The 22758-nt window shown below is 35.6% G+C and overlaps 1 protein-coding gene across 4 annotated transcripts in view; it reads right to left on the bottom strand.

The window, feature by feature from the left end:
* The window catches only part of LOC147833971 (uncharacterized), a 386870-nt gene that overhangs the window by 69224 nt on the left and 294888 nt on the right, over positions 1-22758 (bottom strand). For 2 of the 4 annotated variants that reach the window (XR_015507557.1, XR_015507565.1), the window contains one exon: positions 13930-14084. The exons of 1 other annotated variant lie outside the window; for it this stretch is intronic. The gene's annotated coding sequence lies outside the window, so the exon portion shown is untranslated. Of the gene's footprint in view, positions 1-12254; positions 13854-13929; positions 14085-22758 lie in introns of those variants that run through there. One more of the 4 variants, XR_015507559.1, reaches the window with a different exon arrangement.

Raw genomic sequence — 22758 nt, 5'->3', positions numbered from 1 at the left:
TTATAATCAAATGAGAATTAGTTGGCATGTAGATGCAATGTAACTTAAATTCAACAAACCATCAAAATATAGTTTGACCAAGTGCTCATTTTTTTAAGAAATGGCATTTAGAGGTTCAATAATTCATTATGAAATTCCAAACACATGTTTGTTTACAGCAGTAAATGTGCTGTTAGCAAGAACTAACAATGAATTACTTTATTTTCTTTAACTAAAATAACAAAACAATGACAAAACTATGAAAAAATAAACCAATAAACATATTGTTCATTTTACATGTTAATAAAAAATTTTAACATGAACTAATGGAACATTGTGAAGTGTTACCAAAAATGTTAACAGGCTGTAATGAATGGGAACTAACATGAACTAACAGTCATCAGATTACTAAGACAAAGATTGTTAAATATTGTAATACATCAATTTATTTCAACAAGTGCATTCCTCAATGTTACTTTCTGCATTAACTAACAGTACCTTTTTGTAAAATCTTGTCAATGTCAGTGAAAGAATATTTTGAAGAAAATATTCCTCTTGTTGAAAGGGCCCCACTGTGGTCAAAAAGGCCATCAAAAAAAGTGGTTTCAGTGGGAGAAAAATGCAGAATACATGTGGTGCAATAAAACTGTTTTTCCATAACTGGGAGCGAATAGATTTGTTGTGAAGTGTGTGCAAAGTAGGCTCACATTGATTGCTCCATTCACAGAGATTCAAGTGTGAAATACACCTGCCCCGTACTACATTACAGCTCCAGGATCAACACCAAACTACATAGGCAAAAATGCTAGCAACTCACAAACTTCAACAGTATATGTTAGATTTCCTACAGCAACTACTTACCTAGGTTGTTCAAATTTATGCTATTGTTCATTTAAGTTTATTCACACTGTAGTACATTAATAATATAAACACGAACATCTTGAAAATCTAAAAAAACAAACAAACAAAGATCTTTCAAAATAGCAATTGATTGAGAACACATTTAAAGCAATACAGGAAAAGATGTACAAATTTGGACACAATACGTTAGAATGTACTGATGCAGCAAAGAACTGTGAATACTTTGATCACAATTCTCTAATTATTATTCATGAGACTGACTTTTCTTATCCTATAAGAAGACACTGCTTCTGAATTATTTGGACAAGCTGTGAGACTGTGCAGTAGTTTGGCATTCATGATTCATGCCTCATGGTGCTAGTTCCAACTTCCAAAGTCTGTACTGGAAAAAAAAATGACAACAGTAAAATGTTCTGCTTGCAATTTGAGTTGCTACTGAATGTTTTTTTTTTTAAATACTGCTGATTGGCCATTGTGGAACATTTTGAAAATTGGTTTAACCCTATATAGCCACATGTATCATATTTAAGACCTGTATAATATCAACCTGAACAATACTTTGTTAAAATCCTGTTGCATATTGCTTGATAACAGGTAACAGGTAAAAACAAAGTGAAAAATTGTCTGAAATGTATTCTGTTGTCAAAATGTCAAGGGCAAAATATTTTTTTGTCATTAAAATTAACTTGTGAGCAAAAAGTTGCACAAATGCCTGATCTATCAAATGTAATACAAAATAAATATCATGGGGAAAAAAATGTTTGTTTGCTAGATGGTTTCCAAAAAAATGTGAATTTTATGCCTAGTGTAGGCCAGCAATCGAGTATCTGCTATATTGACTCTATCAGATAATAATGCCTGATTATCTATGATGACAGATAGTAAACTGTTAGGTCTATTATATAAAATGGCGAAACATTGTTCCCCATTCGCCCATCAGAATCGCCATATTTGTGAAATAGTATATACTATTGTGTAATATTTATTAACAATATATATAAAAATGTATTGATGACAATGTCCGAGAAGACATTAGCCCCTTTCACACAGTGATACCGGTAAATATCTGGAAAATTTCCGGAAAGACTTTACCGGTATATTGAAAAAAGCGCTGTTCACACAGGCGAGGACGTTACGGAAATTTTCCGGAAAAGAGCATTCACACATCCATTCCAAAATACCGATAAATTCTGACATCATTCACCACAAATGAGCTTTAAACGGCTGCGCTTGTATTTGTAAACATTTGACTAAATTACAAACTCTGTGGATGATCAATATTGTGAACAACTTTCGCAGGATCACTTTCGCATGTCGAGATGTTCATAACATGTGCGTGTGCTGGCGCTCATAGGCGCACGCAAAGCTTGAAGGTAAACAAACAACGGCTTATCATAAGCATCTCATCGATGATTATTTACACAGTTGGCATTAAGAAGAACATATAAACGTGATCTGACTAACTTCTAGCAGCTAAATGTGTCTGGAAAAATATTCAAAGGCTTTTATCCTCACAAACCGCGCGGACGTAAATGCGTCTGACTGTTGTGATTGGCTAAAGCAGACGTTTCACGTCAGCACGTTCTAGACGTGCACGCGCTTATTACGGGAATCTTCCTTCTGCATTTACACAGCGCAGCATTCCGGCAAATTACCGGTAATGTTACAACTTCTCTTTCCGGAAAATAGCCAGAACGAATTTACCGGTATTTTCAAAAAGGACCTGTTCACACATACAACCTTTCCGGAAAATTGCCGGCAATTTTCCGGAAAGGTCTGTATGTGTGAAAGGGGCTATAAATAACATTAACATTCATCATAACCATATATGGTTTGCCTAGATCGTGTGTGCTGAATTGTGTGTGTGTCTAAAACATGTGTGGGTCTGCGGGTCTGCAACTGGATCTTATTGGAGATTTTATGCTAGCAGCCGTTTGGTCTTCAACAGGGGTCTCAAATTGGCAGGGGGCCATTTCAATGAGTGACAATTCATAGGAGGGCCGTTTTAACATTCAAGCACAAGAAAAAAAAGTGACGTAATTGGTGCATCTTATGACAACAGACATGATGTTTATAATTCAAGTCTTATTAGTCACAAATCAGCACGTTTTTTGCTTCACACAACTGCTGAAATACATCTGTGGCTGTTTAAATTAGCATTTTGACATTTAATAGTCATAATAATGATAGTAATAATTATAGTGTTTGAGCTTTCAGCAGTAAAAATCCCCCACACTGAACTGGACTAAACTGAACTTAAACTCTGAAAACTGGACTGATGCTGTTTTCATTTATTATAATCTTCTATGTTAAGCTACTTTGACACTATATACTTCGTAAAAGTGCTATAGAAATAAAGATGATTTGAATTGAACTGTGTCTCAACCAATTGTTGCTTTACCCACAGTTTAACAAAGCGCAAGAACAGCAAAAACAGTTTGCGTAACTACTGACTTTACTGGCAATTGTTCTTCTCAATATCTTTCTTTTTTGTAAAACTACAACGAAGAGGGGAAAAGTAAGTATATATTCACATTAACATGTTCAATTCATCCAGCAGTAAAATGTACATAGATTTAATAGAAATCTCATTAAGCATATGAAAAACAATCTATTAAATGAGACCATTTGAATCGAATATTAGCAAAATTAGCATATTTGTTAGGCTGCACCAGCATAACGTGTAACCCATGAAAAAGTGTTTGTTCAACAAAAACAGGTGGTATAAAACTGATAATAATCAAATGACCCTTGAATATTTAAAAAATACGAAAAATAAAAGTAAAACTGAAATACAGCACAACATAGTGCAGTACTTTAAACATGCAATAGGTGGGGGATCATAACACCAAATGGCTATGCAACAGCACAACAATGATAGTGATCCAAAAACATGTTTTGGAGGGCCGAATCTCATTATATTTTTGACGTCAGTTGGGGGCCAGTGGTTGCAGGGGGGCCATGAATGGCCCACGGGTCGGGAGTTTGAGACCCCTGGTCGACAAGGTGACGTCATACTGCCTCCACTCTATGGTAGGCTACTGGACTGCATATAAGCAGGCACAGGTGTTGCTTCACAAAGTCACACTGCCATCTAGTGCCCTGGTATGCATTACAGAAGCGTTTTCCTTGATTTGAAGAGAATTTGCTTGATTTTCAATCACAACAAATAAAACAATTTGTTATTCAGAACAACTAATTTCAAGAAAAGAAAAGAAAAAAAATGCTTTAAAACTTTTATCATTTCTATTATTACTTTAAATTTGGAAGATATTTTATCAGGCATTTATAGAGTATTAAAAATTTTAAAGGGATGGATTACCCAAGAATTACCTCATTTTACTCTCCCTCGTGTGGTTTTAAACCTTCATGCATTTCTTTTATCTGTTGAATACAAAAGAAGATCGACTTCCACAGTGGGGAAAAAATATAGAAGAAAGAAACTCAAACAGGTTTGATCAAGTGAAGGGTGAGTAAATGATGGCAGAATTTTCATTTTTTGAAAACTAATAAATCCAGTAAATCTAGATTAACTGAGAATGTTTAGGAGGCCTCTTTTTGTCCCAGAACATTACACCAAAATGTCAATAAAAAAAGTCTGTTAGAGTATATGAAATATCAAGAAAGAAAGAAAAAAAATATATATATAAATAACCATCTGAATATAACTCGAATAGCTCTGCAACTGTCAATGTGCATCATATTTCACCCTCACATTTTCATCTTGGATTTACATCATTGCATGTTACTCATGCATAAAGAAGACTACATAAAAAGACTTGCTAAATCCAAGCAACAAGAGCACATCTATTCAAGGAAACTTTCAAAAAAAAAAAAAAAAAACACACACATACAATCAATACATCAGGGTGATGAACTCCCAATCAATAGCATTCGGTGGCGTGGAATGGAATTGAAAAAGCAGGTATTGGGAGATGTTTTATTATCTCTGCTCGAAGCTCAAAGTTGCGCTGGCCGAGAAGACCCAGATAAGAATACAATAGCTGCTCCGCTGTCAGTAGAGGTCATACTCCAGTAAGTCGAATTCAACTGGTAAACTCCTGAACTAAGTTTCCTCATCACCACATGTTTGTGCTCCTGTCGAGAATCTTTCAAAAAAGCCTGCTACTTTTGTAGGAGCCGCACATATATGTCGAGTGGTGCTTCAGATGAGTGTTCTAGTTTCTCCTGCGCAAGCTGATAAAGCCTTTAGTCCATGAGAAGTTGTGAGGGAGGGATAGAAAGACGGAGGCTAGCAATAGCAGTAGCCTTGACTCCTGAGGATACCCACGCAAGAACCCATAGAGAGAGCCTCGGGACTAAGGCTGCAAATCCAGCCTGATCCGTGTGACCTATTGGAGCTTCATAGCCCTCTCTCATCTGACCGTGGAAGGAAAGGGAGGGCCGCTGGCATGGTGCTGCGTGTGGCCCACTTGCACTTACTTGTTTAATTGCCTCGCCGTCTTTTCCACACGCTCTCTGCGGCCTCTGCCCTGTGAACGAAGATGCGTTCGCTGCGAAAGCAGAGCGTGGTAATGTCATTATCTCCAGGACTTTTTAGCAACTGTCAAAAGCCAAAAATACTGTCTCTCTCTGGCAGGATTTCCTGGAGTGCAGCTGATTATTTGTTCTTCTGTGAGGCTCATGTTGGCCTAGCAGCCAGAAGCTGAGAAAAGAGAGGCACACTGAGCATAATTTATGGGCGCTTGGTGAACTACACAGCAGATAGCGTGTTTTTTTGCTGAATGTTGGGTCAACGATCTTTAGCTCTATTCGGATGGGATTCGTTTTCTGAAGGATTTTCGGAGCTGCTATTGTTATTGAATTCATGCGTGGATACAGATGGGATAGGGATTTCTGTAGTTACTGGTAAAGTGAAAGTTCAGATGTCTGGATGTGGGTGTTATGGAAGACTGTGCATTTTAGATCGGTGCGAGTATAGATCGGTATTGTAATTAAAAAAAGACTAAGCAATTTCGGAGAGGCTAGCAATGGCAAGATGACTTTGGAAGCGAAGGATTCCTCCATGAATTCCAATGTGATACGCCATTGGTGGAGGGCTGAATGCAAGATTTTCAGATTACCTCATGTTTAATTCAACTGTGGGATATTGCAATACAAAGCATTTCATTCTGTGCAAGGAAACTGCTGTAGAGATGCTAGCTGTTAATTATGGAATAATATAAATCTGAATAATAATACAATTACAAAATAAGTTATTTATAAGAATAACTGTATAAACAAATACTATACCAGGCTATGTATATACGTACCCCTATGTACATGTCTGGAGAGAGCAAAATACGTCCCAGGAGCTATGCTTTCTAGCCATTTTTGTTTTCACGAATGCACCAGAGGCCACTGTCGACTGACTGACTCACCAACTGACTGATGCCCCCACCCTCCCCCTCTCCTAAACCCAACTAATAGTGCTTTAAAAAGCACAGATTGTCCAGCCCACCCCCTTTACTAAACCTAACCGCAGTGTTTTTTAAAAGTAATCCAAAAAAAGAAAACCTCTCATGATTTTTTTTCACCTTTTCAGATTTACCACATTTTCATCCTGTCATTTACTTGTTTATTTATTTATTTTTTTCTGGAACCATTCTGCCGACGTTTGTGTCGAGCTTCTGGACAAACTGGTAACAGCGGAAAAGCAGTCCATATGGAGGTAAGTGGTCACCTGGCAAGTGAGAAATGGAACGACATCATACCATCCCGTAGCGTTCTTTTTAAAAAGTATTCAGTAAGTACTTCTTAAAGTATTATTACTAGTCTATAAATCACTAAATGACCTAGGACCTCAATACATTACAGATATGCTGAATGAATACCCAACAGATCACTCAGATCTTTAGGATCATATAAACTAAAAGTTCCAAGAGTTCAGTCAAAGCAGGGTGAATCAGCTTTCAGCTACTATGCCCCTCGCTGCTGGAATCAGCTTCCAGAAATGATCAGATGTGCTCCAACTTGAGGCACATTCAAATCAAGATTGAAAACACATCCGGTTAGCTGTGCCTTTACTGAATGAGCACTGTGCTACGTCCGACAGATCGCACTGTTATGTTTTTCTTTTTCATTATTTTATAACCTGTTTTTACACATTTTTATCTGTTTTATCTGTTTTTTAATCATTTTTAATAATTTGTTTTTATTTTCTTATACTTGTCTCTTTTATTGCTGTTTGTGTAAAGCACTTTGAATTGCCACAGTGTATGAAACGTGCTAAACAAATAAACTTGCCTTGCCTTTTAAAGATAAAATACAGCCATACATCCTTATGGCTACATAATTTGCGATCTCCAGAAATGTGTATAGGGCTCCATTTTAGAAATGAGTCTTTGTTTAAAAAAAGTAATCTGTAAATCATAAAAGTGATTGTGGCAACAAATTCTGAAACATATTATATGATATATAATATGATTTAGTATGATTTGATATATGATATGATACAATACAATATAATACAAAATGATACATAGATGTCCTGTCATCCAGCCACTGCCAAAAAAAGTCTAGCAAAAATTGGTTGAGATAACATTATGTATTTTAAGCTCTTAAAAGCTTTGTAGTTTGCAATATATATATATATATATATATATATATATATATATATATATATATATATATATATATATATATATATATATATATATATATATATATAAAACTGAAAACAACCCCAAAGTGCTGTATTTTAAATAATTAAAACTACACACTACTATGGTTTGCAATAAAAAAAAAACTTGTTAAAATTAAAAAATAACAATAATCCCTACAGTTGTTATTTAATCAAACTGAAATTAATATATTTATGTCATTACTGAAGTTAAGTTTATTATAACTTGACATTACTTAAAACACCAAGTTTTGGCATTAAAACGTAAAACACCAAGTTTTGGCATCAAAACGTAAACAGATGTGTTTAACTTACTCATTAGACCACAACAAAAACACTTTAATATTTTAATATCTTTGTTTAAAATTAGCTTGCTGTTAGAAAACAGAAGCTTACTTTTATAAGCACTGTAATGTGATTGGAGTATAAGCCTAATTAAGTGGTTTATGTGGGGGAAAAATCTTGTAAATAAAAATAAATAAAAAAAAATTGCAGTTTAGTCTATTAGCTGTTTTAAGTTATCTGTACTTAAACATTTTAGTCAATTCAATGAAGACACCACATTTGGTCAACTCATTTAATTGAGTTGTCAGTTTCTCTTTACTCAAACAAACTTTTTCTTTTTCTCAAATCATTTGAGTAGTCTCAACGTATTAGGGTTTGCAGTGTAGTGTTATTTGAGACAATAACTGTACTTTCAAATACTAGTTTGACTTTTTTCCATGTGTATTTGTCTTATTTCTGTATTTTTTGCTTTAGTTTATAATTTTAGTACATCAGCTTAAACTAAGATTAAAGTAAAATTGCTGCTAATGTCTGATTTCAGCTAGTCACCATTTCCTTTCCATTGACATTCATTAAACATCACTTCATGTAATATTTTTAGTTAACTATTATTAGAATAGTTAGTCTTCAGTCCGAACACAGCTTCTCTTTCTTATTGAGTGAAGACTCGGTGAAAGCATGAGCAACAGAAGAGGGCATTAATCCTTTTGTTGGGTTTTAGGCTCACTGTGTCATATTAGCGGAGTCCAGGAGAGCCAACTCTCACTCTCGTCTGCCAGCGAACAAGCAGATGGCCTGGACACCACACATCCCACAGGAGGCCTTTTCATCCCTTCCTTTAGTTCATGAGGTCATTCAGGTGGATCGAAGTGTAATTGGCAACATGTTGGCAAATGAGGAACGCTAAGCTTGCGGAGTAACATTCATCCAGACTTGTAAATATCAAATGAAAGTGAAGAGTGAAATTACCTGTCGAGGGGCTTCTCTTCATTAAATACCATCTGAAACGTAACACAGTTACTAATGGGTGCTGCAGCAATGCCGGATGATATCAGAGAGAGGCATACATCAAGAAACAGATTGTTAATATCAACCGTTTCATCTGGCTGATGGTGAAATAAAGGCCAATGGAGCTTGCAGTAACACGGCGCGACATGGAGCTCCGTCTAATGGGACGAGCAGTCTGCACGGCAGGAACGTAATGGAGTGAGACGTCATTTTTCACCAGGGAGCATGACGAATGTCAAGGTACTGCAACATGCTATTTGTAAACGTAGCGCTGAGAGAGACCCTGATTAGCCAAGGTTAGGCCAGGACAAATCGGACCGCTTCACTGAAAACTAACACTGGAAGTTTTAACTCAAAAGGAAAACATTGTGTCTGTAGGTAATCCATTTTCAAACAGAAAATGATTCTTAGCATTACTGATGATGTGATGTTGGTGTTTACAGTCATGCAACAAAGTTAAAAGATTATGTATACTGTAAATAAATAGTGAAGCACTTTTGGAACTACTGTAATATACAATTTCACATTTAAAATAGTCTCTATTTTTGGCTTAGAATAGCATGCCAGGCTAAGACATGTTCATGTTTATCTTTAGACAACACAATGACAGTGTTTGAAATCAAAGTTATGTGGACTCTGACTTTCAATTGCAACAAATTAATATATTCTAACCTGTCCAAGTGTCATTTTCTGATAAATAATAATAAAAAAGAAATAAAAAATCTAAATCATGAAATAAATGTTTTGAGATCTTTACAGGATAAAAATAAACATTTACATTTTACTCAAATCCATATCAGATAAATCCAAAAATTCCAGAATAATAATAACAGGGTATATACAGGAATCATAGAGTAAAATGCAATATCTTTTAAGAACTTTAAGACTCTTTCCATACATTTTAAGACATAAATCCCCACTTTAAGTCTGACCCGGTAACATTGGAGACATTTTAAATATATTCACTAAACATTGATTGTAAGAAACTAATCCTAAACTAAAACATTATTCATATACTTAATATATATATACTTAATACTTAAAATATTAATCTAGAAGGTGTCACCTATAGAACAGCATAAATAATGGTGCTGCCTTCATTACTACAGTTAACAAAGCAGAGTGACATCAAATATTTTATCAATTTCATAAACTACACAGCATCCCAAAGTTTCAAACTTCAGCATACAACTATAATTACGCAACTGTATAATCAAAAATGATGCAAAATGTAATACCTTTTAACAGCATTTAAGACTTTGTAATGGGGCTTAAATTTCTCAAAATTGATTAATCAGCTTTTAATACTTTTTAAGACCCTAAATAAAAATAGCAAGCGTTTTTCCATTTTGTTTTCAATAGTTGTGCACAATGAGCACATGAGCATCATTTATGTTGTTTGAGCTTCACGTTAAAGGACATGTGGAACACACATGGAAGGAGCAATTCTGGAATGCTTACATGTCAAAAAAATACAAAAAAAGATGCGAGGCTTATGTGATGCTTGCCACATGTATGTTCAGTAAGGGTTATATAATCCTACTACAATATATCATATAAGAATACTGGCCACACCATAAGCCGGATTAGTTAATGTGTATTAACATATCATTAACTATAATTAAATAAAAATGAAAGATAAATATTCAATGGATTTGAATGTTAGCTGACACCTTTTTATAGGTTATGCTAGCAGACCTTTAAATGATATTTAGACATACTCTACATATAATTAACATTTTATGTACTACTGTCCATGGTAAGATATTTTATCTTCTTATTGATTAATAAATGAATGAATTACTTTATTTTAATTGCTTGTAATGGTTTTTCATGAGTTCCCTCCCAGTTGATACACATCACAAGACATTAATATTGTGTTAGATGTAGGTCATGGTGACCAAAATCCAATGTCTTGTAAGCGTCTAAGATGTCCGATGTCCAATAACGACAATAAATGATGTTGATATTTGATTGATTTTAGTGTTAGAGAGTGACTAAAATCCAACATGACATTTGTGACATTTATTCATCAGGTATGGCAACCAAAATCTGATAGACACCATAATCCACACAATGTCAAGCTATAACATCATTAGACATTGATATTTGATTGATTTTAGGTTGGACATTGACATCAGCCTGATGCTGGGTTCTGACGTCAACACGAGTTTCATAACCAAACAAAATGCAATGCCCTGCGATGTTGGGGTATAACATCAATCTAAGGTCATGTTGATGTCCTGTGCCTGCAGGGTTGTTTGTTCTGAACATATTAACTGCCTGTTGTTCTTCTTCACAATGCATTAAGAGTCTTCTACTTTTCATTTTTATCCTTTTGGCCATTAATGCATCATGTTTCCTTCTGGAGCATCAGTGAGCATTTGAAACTTTTTTGATGGTTGTGATTAACATTGAGTCTCTCAATTGTCCTGAAAGGGAAAAGATGGATCCCGCAGTCATACAGTCACTGCTGGAAAGTGTTCAAATATGCAAAAGATGCTGGACAGCTGAAGAATCTGCAGGACATGGAGGATTTTTCTGAAGAACAGCAGGCAGATTAAGTGTTCGGAACAAACAAGGGTCTCATGGACAACCAACACGAACCAAAAAAAAAAAAAAAAAAAAAGATAACCACACACAGTGGTAAAAAAAAAAAAAAGTGTTCAAAAAGTATTAGGATTACTATATGTGAGCTATATGTAAACTCATTTAATGTAAAAGTGTTTTACAAACTACTTGACACTGTATGTATGTTATAAAAAAAAAAATAAAAAATTAAAAAAACTTTCAGTTGAGGACACAATTATTAGCCCCCTGAATTATTAGCCGACTTGTTTATTTTTTCCCCTATTTCTGTGTACGGAGAGAAGATTTCTGAACAATAGTTTTAATAACTCATTTTTAATAACTGATTTTTTATTATTTTTTTATCTTTGCCATGATGACTACATCACATTTGACTAAATATTTTTCAAGACATTATATTCAGCTTAAAGGGCAATTTTAAGGTTTAACTAATTAGGTTAACTAGGCAGGTTACGGTAATTGGGTAAATCATTGTAAAACTGTGGTTTGTTCTTTAGACTATTAAAAAAAAAATATATATATATATATAATATTGATTTTGACCTTTAAATGGATGTTTAAAATTTTGTAACTTCTTTCATTCTAGCTGAAATAAAACAAATAAGATTTTCTCCAGAAGAAAAAACAATTATCAGAAACACTGTTAAAATTTCATTGCTCTCTTAAATTGAATTCAGAAAATATTTAAAATAAAAATCAAAGGGGGGGCTAATAATTCTGATTTTAACTGTACTTATTCTGTCCTGCACTTATTAAAATTTAAAAGAATAAGACATCACACTAAATTTTTAAAATATCTTAAATCAGTAAAACCTTTTGCTGAATTCTGTATAGTATATTTATAGAGTGTAAGTATATTTAGTATATTTTATAAGTATATTTGCAGAGTAATATGACATTTTAATAGTTTATCTGCAATATAATTGTATTTATTTTTAATTTTAAAGAGTTTATAATACATCAACTTTTTCTTGTGTGAAATATGACAAATATTCTCAACATTGTGCCACTAAATCACATTTTAGTATCTGCCATTCAGGGTAAGCAAGAAACATTCAGCAGTGCAAATGTCTAACAACAAGTAACTCAGCAATTTCAAGCAATAACATTAGTTTACATCCAAATGTGATGCAAGGCTTCATTCTAAATGCTCTCCCTCGCCTCTTCAGTATACGTCACCTTTACCTGCAGGGTGCTAGTGCTTTTCCGCACAGAGTACTGTGGAATTGATTGTAGCATCTGAGCCGTGTTTTCGCCACACATGCTTACCGCTCAAACATGATCAGCGAGGATGCAGCACTGTGGTTTTATAGGTCAGCAGGCACGAGCGGCTTCTAACGGAGCTATTTTGAGTGATGATAGAGAAAGTTGTTGGCGTGGAGAGCCATGATTTACTGGCTCGTCCGGCTCGGTAATGAGGAGTAATTCTGCCTTGACAAACCCCCCCCTTCCCGCCCGTACCTCACAACCCACCCCCCTTTTTTGATGAGTGGTGTCAGGGAAACAGCGGGACGGTCAGTGCTTCTTCACTATGTCTTCTGCAGGAAAGAAGAACCTGACACTTGTCTTATTAACCACAGGATCCAGCATGTATCTTCATTAATAGCCTATTAAAAGCGACAGGGAAAATATGAGAAACTGACCTCTTTTTACACAATTTCCGTCAAAGAAATAAGGAGGGGGAGAACTTGCATGATTTATGCATCCAGGAGAGAGAAAAAAAAAAGTTATTTAGCTGAAGTTCAAAGGCTAAATAAATCATCATTAGGCCGGCGAAGAATAAAAACAACAAATCTTTAAGCTCCCAAATGCGACCAAAGCAGGGTTCATCCCAAAAGGGCTTTCGGATGAGAAGAAAATCATCGTTCGGTGGTGTAACTCATGACTCACGCTGGGCTCGAACCCACAATAGCCTCGAGGTCAGACGAGGAGTAAAACCAGTGTTCCAGAGTCCTTTTACCGCACTTCACAAAACATTCAATACATCCTGCGGGAAGGGATGGAGGGAATTGAGGTACAGGTGATAAATGTCAGTGTACATTTATATCAAAAGATCTCCATGAATTCCCTTCATCTAGCTGTGTGGTGAATAAGAACGAATTAACCTCCATCACCCCGGAGAACTTGAAACTGAATGCATCTCTGCCGCTTCATTGCCTGAGGTTTTCAAACAGCCAACGCCACAATGAAACCAGACATATAGTACAGAACATCTCGTGCAGGTCTATAATGCTACTCTGCAGGCCAATAATTAATTTGTTTTTAACTTAAGTCCTTGCGATGTAAACCGCAAAGACAGAATCAAGAATCGCAGCGCAGAAAGAATACTAAAAGCCATGTTGTTTTATTTCCAGTATTAGTTCGGTGTCCCTTCAGAGAACGAGTCAAATGCAATCTCACTCACACACAGAACAGCGGCGAATCGAAGAGGACGGCCTCTTTTCCTTCTTAAGTCTTAATTAGTTGTAGCAAAGCCAGATACACTCTGCTCCTTTTGAATAGATTGGTTCTGGAAGGAGCGTAAAGCATCAAAGATGTAATTTTCCCCTGTGTCCGTTTGGTGGAAGAACAAGAGAAAATCTTACCTCCTCTTTTTCCCCTCACAATGATTTTCATTCAGCGTCCGCACACCCGGTTATTATCTTTATGACACCACTCCATCCAAGCTCACACCTCACGGATCTCTGCTCATTAACAGTTTATCCACTCATTCGCAATTAAACGTGAGGGCTTATTAGATCTATATGGAGGAGAGAAAAAAATGTGGTCAGCAGGCAACATACAGTAGTGTACTATCTCCACTGTGAGGTTGCTGTAAGTAAGGTTGAAGAAGGTCATGCTTTTGAGCCTAGAGACATTAAAGTTCACTGATCTGCCGTGCATGAAGCTCATGGTCTACAGTGGCGGTGTGTAAAATATATATATAGTGGATGTATGGATGGACGGGTAAATAAATAAATAAATTGTTCACCCTTCCGGTTTGTTTTGGAAGAGAGGCGCGTGAAATACCCTGGGGTTGAATCTTGACAGTGATGGTCTGCCACCTGAGTTTATTTGTAACATTACTTTACTTCAAAGGATCCTGCTGTTGGATATTGCCATTAAATTGGCTTTCCACTGGCTGATCTTATCATAGCGGTACACTCTTCAATCCATCAAGCTTCACATCTCAAACATTTCAAGAGGTAAAATCTAGCGTTTTGCTATATGAAAAGGAATTTGAAGAGTGAACTTCATGGAGTAAAGTTGCTGCTTTTCTTGGGCTGACAGTGACAGTATTTATACAAAACCAAGTAATCGGTTTGTTAAAGACTAGTTGCTCACTTAAAGGTCCTATGAAATAAAGTTTTTTAGATGTTAGTATTAGAATTAAAGCTGCAGTCACACTAGAATTTATGCTGGCAAAATTCTTTAGTACGGCGCTGCAGAAAGGCGAGTAATTAAACAAGATGAGTAGCATTTAAAAAAGGGAGCGACTGGTCCATATTTTAAATTTCTGTCCAGAGAGTTCATGTTTTGATCCTTGATTAGTCTCATGCAATCAAGTGATGTGATTTCCAGGTCAGAGTTCACCAAGCTTGAATGCAGCGAACTGCAAAACTTGTTGCACGAGTTTGCATTTCCATTCTGACACATTCACGTGCATTTTAATGTAAGTCTATGGAGAGAAAAGTCAAGTGTGACTGCAGCTTTATTCGTTTTTAGGATACCTATAAGCTAGCGTACTCCGAAACAGTGACAAAATTTGCATTTAGAAGATATAAAACTCATATAAACATGTAAAACTTGTAGTTTGTCTGTTTTGCCCAAATGGATCAATGGTTTTATTCACTTCACCTCAAACTTCAGTTTCTCATCACATCATAACCAATCAATTGCTTAATAGGCTGTTTTCACATGACATCATTGATGACACACGAAATTCAGATGGAGGACAAGTAGATTTTAAAGTTCTTCTACATAGGATCGCTATCAGAACATCAAAATGTTTCTGTTTTATGATGTTTATAACTGTTTAAATCAGCCAAAATAAGAGATGCTAAACAGCCTTTTTACAACTTCAAAAGTTTTTGCTCATAAAGGGTGAAAAGTTTATTATAAAAATTTCAATCCATTTTCAAAACATCCATGTGTATAAACTTTTTTGAATGCGATAATTCGTTTGACAGCACTAAAGATTGTACACAGGTCTAGCTATGTGTATAAATATGTTAATATGTTATATGAAAATCAGATGCAAACACCACCACACATATAAAATCCAGGAGAATATAGATAACATTGCCATGTAATCGCTGTAATGAAATCTCCATCTTGTTTTGCAATAAAACAAGTCTTTACAGGTATTTCGGTGGAATAAACAACCATAACATGAACAGCGAGATGTGCAGCAGCGTTGGATGTTTATAGATGGTAAGTTCATCGACAGAACAAAATATAAATGCAACCCTTGCGACAAAACTAGACGGTTATTATTGTAGAGCTTTTCCCCTGTTAAAAAAAATAAATAAATAATAACGATGACTAAGCGACCGCACATTTGTATGCTTTTATTTGTTATTTCATGATGTCTGAATGTTATTGTTAATGAATGGTACAGAATACTGCAACATAAACTGATTAACTGTAATACTGTAATTTTAGTGTAAACTGTGGTGCATCATGTTGTTTAATTATGCTGTAGAAAACGGAAGCCTTTTGAATAATTTGTTAATAACAACAGTTGTGCTGTACCACAACTGCTTCCAAACACTATAGTAATAGTCATTTTAATACAGGATCTACCGCCTCGATGACAGGCAAATATATTTGAGTTTAGTAGAAATCTCAGCCCTCTTCATGATATAAGGATCATGCCCAACAACAGGGGTTATTTTTTATTTATACGTCTTTTAAAATATGATATAAAATCATTAAAATACGGACTTTCCTCATGTCTTCCAGTCAGTTTTTCACCTCCTGCACTCCATCTGAATTTTGCATGTCACCAGAACTTTGTGATTGCAAACAACCTAAAGTAAATGACATGCCCCAACCCTTCAAGACGCTTCTCATTTGCTTTTCATTTGATGCACTTGAGCTCAATGGCTCTCACTGGCAGAGCAGTGATGAAAAAAAAACAAAACAAAAAAAACACTATTGGCTGTTTTTTTTTTAAGGGGAGGAGCTACTCTATGCCCCACCCTCTCATCATGTTTCGGCTGAGATTACATCAAACATCAAATATAAATGCATAATTCAAAACTTTGATGGACCTTTAAAAAAAAGAGTTGGAACTAATAGATCAATTACAAAATGTATTTGAAAAGAATAATTTAAACCTTTGCTAATCTGATCAAGCTGGCATGGAAGCACTTAAATGGACAAGAAACTGAAAAATTCTGCACATTTGTGCAATGAACAAACAAAAATACATGTAGGGGTTGCTCATGAGGTGTTCTTTAAAGACTGTCATATTTTACCTGTGAGCAATCCCATGTAAATGTCAACCTTGCCATAAAAAAAGTTAACCAAAAATGTCAGTTTTTTATTTTAATTTTTTTATTTGATTTACACTAGTGCCAATTTTACACCCGTCCCACCCATAATAAAAAGATGTCATGTCTATAACAACTTTTTTTCCCCTCATAAATACAAAAATGTCAAACAAAAGAAATGTTTTTTTTTTTTTTATAGAGAGAGCCAACTATTTTTAATTTGTATTATTTCGAATGTGACATTTAATTCACATAATTTCTACAAAGAATGCTGTTCAGTGGTCTCTTGCCATTGTTCACCTTTCAAAGTCTCGCAGATTATTATTATTATTATCTTTTGTGCAACTTGACATGCTTTTTTTTTTTTTACAGCGCATTGTGTTCTGCATCCAGCTTAGCTGTAGACCACTGTCAATTAATCTTCTCCGTACCGTGTCACCTGTTCAGTACAAAATGTGTTCTCTCAGAAACGAGAATGAAATGTTAATGTCTATCTGAGAAAAATGTTTAAAGTGTGTCGTGAGGGCTTTTACAGCCTTAAAGCATCTATATTAATTGTGAATAATAAAGCTGACTACTTTGTTGATTTCATCTATTGCAGATTATCTTTAGAATGTAACTTTCACGCAAGAGACTCCTGTATACTGTAAGCCTAGGTTTTTTTTTTTTTTGTCATATCCACAATTCATGTTTATTTCTGTCATTTACATATAAAACATAAATACAGATTTATTGATTTTTTTTCCTGATCCTTTAAATTTGTGTTTAGCTGTCTTGGAAAATATAAAGAGATGTTTTAATATAGTGCTAACGTATACATTCTTTTTAATGTGTTTTAAGCTTTTACTGCAAATGTCACATCCATAATGCTGGAATTGCTCCTTTGCTGTGCAAAGTTTAATCAGAGATGAGAAAATAATGGTAGGGTTTAAAAACTTGCAATTACACATTTTTTATATGTTTGCATTTTCAGCTCTACAAATGGCCTAGCAGTGTAAATGAATAGCCAAAAAACACTTGTGAAATGTCCCATTAGTCTCAGTTCATACCTTTTTTTTTTTTTTAGTAAACTGTGCCAGCAAGTGAGAATAAAGTTCTACACCTCACAATGGGTGAAAATGGGTTTATTTTTTTACCTGACATATTTTAGCCTAGATAAAAGATCAAGCTATCAGCCTGTATTACCTTCATTTGAGCGGGACTTGACAGTTTGTAAATGTTATGAGCTGAAAAAAAAATTGCATTTTATTTTTTAGCAAACGATCACAATTAAACTTCATCATATTTTACACTGCAAAAAAAAAAATAATAATAATAAGTATAAAAAGTTAAGCCAACAAATATTTTTATGTTCCTTTAACTTATTTTATTACGTTAATCAGTTTTCAACTACATTTTAAGTTATATAAATAACTTAGTTTGATTGTTGTAAGTTTAAATGACTAGAAAAGTTAATTTGATTCAATTAAAACATTTTTATAATGTAAGCATGGATGTGCATTCCTGCAATTCTACATTACTTGAGCTTTTTTTTCAGTTCACATATACTCACTGGCCACTTTATTAGGTACACCTTGCTAGTACTGGGTTGGGCCCCTTTTGCCTTAAGAGATGCCTTAATCCTTCAACAAGGTACTGGAAATATTCTTCAGAGATTTTGGTCAATATTGACATGATAGCATGCAGTTGCTGCAGATCTCCCATTCCACCACATCCCAAAGGTGCTCTATTGGATGGAGATTTGGTGACTGTAGAGGCCAGTTGAGTCCTGTGAACTCATTGTCATGTTCAAGAAACCAGTCTGAGATAATTTGTACTTTGACATGGCATGTTATCATGCTGGAAGAAACTATCAGAAGATGGGTACACTGTGGTCATAAAGAGATGGACATGGTAAGCAGCAATACTCAGGTATGCTGTAGCATTGACACAATACTCAATTGGTGGTACTAATAAGCCGAAATTGTGCCAAGAAAACAGTAGATGCCCACAGTAGATGCTCGTTTTGAACTGCAGCAGATCGTCTGGTTCAAAGTGACTTAAATCACCTTTCTTCTACATTCTGATGCTCGGTTTAAACTACAGCTGATCACCTTGACCATGTCTGCATGCCTAAGTTGCTGCCATCTGATTGGCTGATTAGAAGTTTTCATTAACGAGCAGTTGAACAGGTGTACCCAATTAAGTAGCTAGTGAGTGTAGTTTAGTTATTTCATCTTGTCCTACTGCTTTCAAACTTTGTTCCTTTTATATATAAACCTGCATGACAGACTATGCAAAAAAAAAAAAAAACTTTTCAAAAAATATCTGGGATGACACCAATGAATGAAAAAATAGATAAAAATGAATGGCCATGGATATAGCATACATATGGTGTAGGTGGTATTTCTAGCATTACATTAAAGGGATAGTTTACCAAAACAATTTAATTCTGTCATCGTTTTCTCATCGTTTCTTTCTACTGAAGATATTTTGATGAAAGGGGGAAACCTGTAACCATTGATGTCCATAGTATTTTTTTTCTTTTTGTTTGTTTGATTGTTTGTTTGTTTGTTTTACTATGCAATGCAACGGTAATAGGTTTTTGGCTTTTTTTAAAAACATCTACATTATTGTTCAACATCAGAAAGAACCATGTATATTATCACTTATACTGTCCATTTCAAATGATTCCAGGGAAAAGAAAGCATCACTATAACTTTTCTGTAACTTTGTACTTTTCTGTAAGTAAACGGCCACATTTTAATGTTACATATAACATATTATATAACAAATTAAGCAAAAACAAAGAAATATGATAATGATAATAAAATACATATCAACACTATTTTGTTCCACTAGTATAGTTTTTAAGAGTTCACATTTAGATGGTGACCGGGAGATCCTTAAGCTCAGGGCTCTTTGGCGTTTCATCGGAAGAGAGGATAGTCTGAGCTCAGGAAGAACTCCAGAGCTCCTCTGAGTTTGTTCGTTCGGCCTATTCCTTAATTATTAGGGGTTAGTTCTCGAGATCTACCTAAGCTCAAACTTCCCTCTCGCCTTGCAAAAAGGAGGGAGCCCCGGGCTCGAGGATCTTATGCCAAACAAGCTTTTTAATCAATCATCAGCTAATTGTGAACTCTTGAAAGGTAAGAAAATATGTTTGTTTTTTTTATGTATATTTGGATTTAACTCATTGGTAAATTGGGCGACGCAGTGGTGCAGTGGGTAAAACGTTCGCCTCACAGCAAGAAGGTCACTGGTTCGATCCCCGGCTCAGTTGGCGTTTCTGTGTGGAGTTTGCATGTTCTCCCTGCGTTTACGTGGGTTTCCTCCAGGTGCTCCAGTTTCCCCAACAGTCTAAATTGCTAAATTGTCTGTAGTGTATGAGTGTGTGTGTGTGTGTGTGTTTGTGTGTGTGTGTGTATGTTTCCCAGAGATGGGTTGCGGCTGGAAGGGCATCCGCTGCGTAAAAAACTTGCTGGATAAGTTGGCGGTTCATTCCGCTGTGGCGACCCCGGATTAATAAAGGGACTAAGTCGACAAGAAAATGAATGAATGAATGAATGAATGATTAGTAAATCATATGATAGCTAATGTGGGACCAGTCGTGGTCAATCATAAACGTAAACTTTATTTATCAACCTGCACACAACAAGAAAAATTAGGCAAACAAAAACAGTTATTTTGCAGTCATATAGCTTTTTTTAAAAGGGTGGTTCAAACTAAAATGCACATTTTGCACTTTCTTCCGCCTTACATTCTTCAGAATATCATGTTTTGTGTACAACAGCAGAAACCAATTCGTAATTGTTTAGAATCACCTGAGTGTGAGTAAACAGTGGGGAAATTTTCATTTTTTGCGTGATCTATCAATTTAACATGGCTTGATTGCTGGTAAACCATTGAGTTGTGTACACCCACAAAGCTATGTGTTGTTTGCTCAAAATCATTTTTTAAATGAGCTGAAACAACACAATTCCTAAGCTTTTTTTGACACAATTGTTCTATTTTCAATCCGTTTAAATGTATAAAAAGGAATAAGCTTAATTCCTTCATCTTTTCCCTACACAAATCGATTGTGTGGAACCCAGCATTTTTTACAGTGTATATTGCAATATGCATGTTTGTAATATCTCAATTATTTCAGTATGTTAAAACAGCCCTACTGACATCGATTATATTGCATCATATTACAGTAGTCAAATATGTAAGAATATAAACGTTACACAACCACACCGGGTTAGTTTTAAAGTTCCTCCAGACCCTGGCGGTTATTCACCACGGCTCTGCACTGCGTGTATTATAAAAATATCTTAAAGGAAATGTCCACAGGTTGCCCTTTCTTCTTTCCACTGAGCTGCCAGGCTGTTGTATGTTTTTTTATTTATCCGTGCATCTGTGTGTGTATTAGATCTCCAGGAGTTAATCCCTCTGGCCACATGCAGACTGCAGTTGTTTCATTACAGTTTGCAGCACACAAGGCGAAAGGACAGCTTGCGGAACAATTCATCCGCGTTACGTCTCTGTTCCCTGGGTTCATCAGGAGCAGAAGAAGGTCACCGTCGACCTATGAGGGAATATCAAAGCCTCTTTCGTTCAGAGAGCCTCTCAAACTTGCCCCTCCGCCCCTCGGCCCAGTCAAGATGCTGCCTGCCGATTCCACATTCAATAGAAGCCTTAGCCAAGCAAATAAAATACAGCTCTCTTCCTCTCACAGCTCCTTCGCACGCTGAATAAAAATAAAAAAAGCAATGTCTATATAAAAGAGAAGCTGCAAGACATTTAACTAGCAGACGTTTTTTTAACAATGAGACGGAAAATTGCCTTCATGCAGAATTCCAGGTAAAAAATTGTGTCACACAAAAATGAGGACAAGCCAACAAGGGCATGCCTTGTGTCTAGAATCGCTTCTTATGCTGTGAATGAAACAAAAAAATAATAAATAAACATTTTTATTTATTATTTTTTATGAATTCTAAAACAGGGTGTTCATGCATCAGTTAAAACTGATTGTTTACAGAAAAAATAAAATAAAATTCACACATCGACTACACTGATTGCTACTGACTATTAGATATTTTCAGTGCTATTAACCAATGGCTGAATGAACTGAGGGGTTGATTTCCTGTGCTTGACTGCTTAACTGAAATACACCTTGGGATAATTGCAGTGGAAGTGTATGGGAGTAGCATATTGAGGCTGTGTGGTGCCCTACAGCCTATTTATAGATGTGCAGCGAACTGCGATATGAGAGTGAGGTGAACGTGTGCTTGCTTGTGTACCCATGTGGATGTGCGCATACAACAGTTGAGGAGAGGGGGGTGTGTGTGTGTGTGTAAGGGGGGATATGTGTGAATGCATCTTTGTGTGTTTGTGAATAAACGAGTGCCTGCTCTGTTCACGCACAAGGTCACATCATCTTTTTTTTTTATTCGTTCCTTTTTGTTGCTTTGTGTTTAAGAATGAAGATCGATATGAATGACATGTTATGTGTTTTTTTTCTTCATGTGTGTGTGAGAAGGCCATCAATATTCTGGACTTTTCAAATCTGAAATAACTAGTGTATGAACAAACTTAAACTACTGATGAGTCATCCGGCACTGCACAGATGTTGTCAACCCTCCCATTTTTCCAGGGATTCTCCCGTATTTTACAATTCTATCCCGCTATCGTCCTGTAAAGGTATTTTCCTGTATTTCTCTGATATTTTCAATCTTTCTATGAAGGGTGGCATTAAACATTAACGAACCAATCCTCCCTATATGCAAACCATCGAACAACCAGAGGATGACCCTTGCTCTAAAATGTGAAGCTGTTCTTTGCTTTATTTTCCTTAGGCATGAAAACTTTGAAATAAATATAAACATGGCGGGATTTCCTTTCTATCCATTACAGGAAACGTTGCCCTTCCTATGCAATCCTCAAAACAGTCAGTTAGCGGTGCTACCAGGCACG

Source organism: Danio rerio, chromosome 14 (assembly GCF_052040795.2).
Source record: "Danio rerio strain M-AB ecotype USA chromosome 14, GRCz13ab, whole genome shotgun sequence".
NCBI classification, from domain to species: Eukaryota; Metazoa; Chordata; class Actinopteri; order Cypriniformes; family Danionidae; genus Danio; species Danio rerio.
Note: the sequence above shows the minus strand (reverse complement) of the source record. Positions and strands in the feature narration are given on the sequence as shown.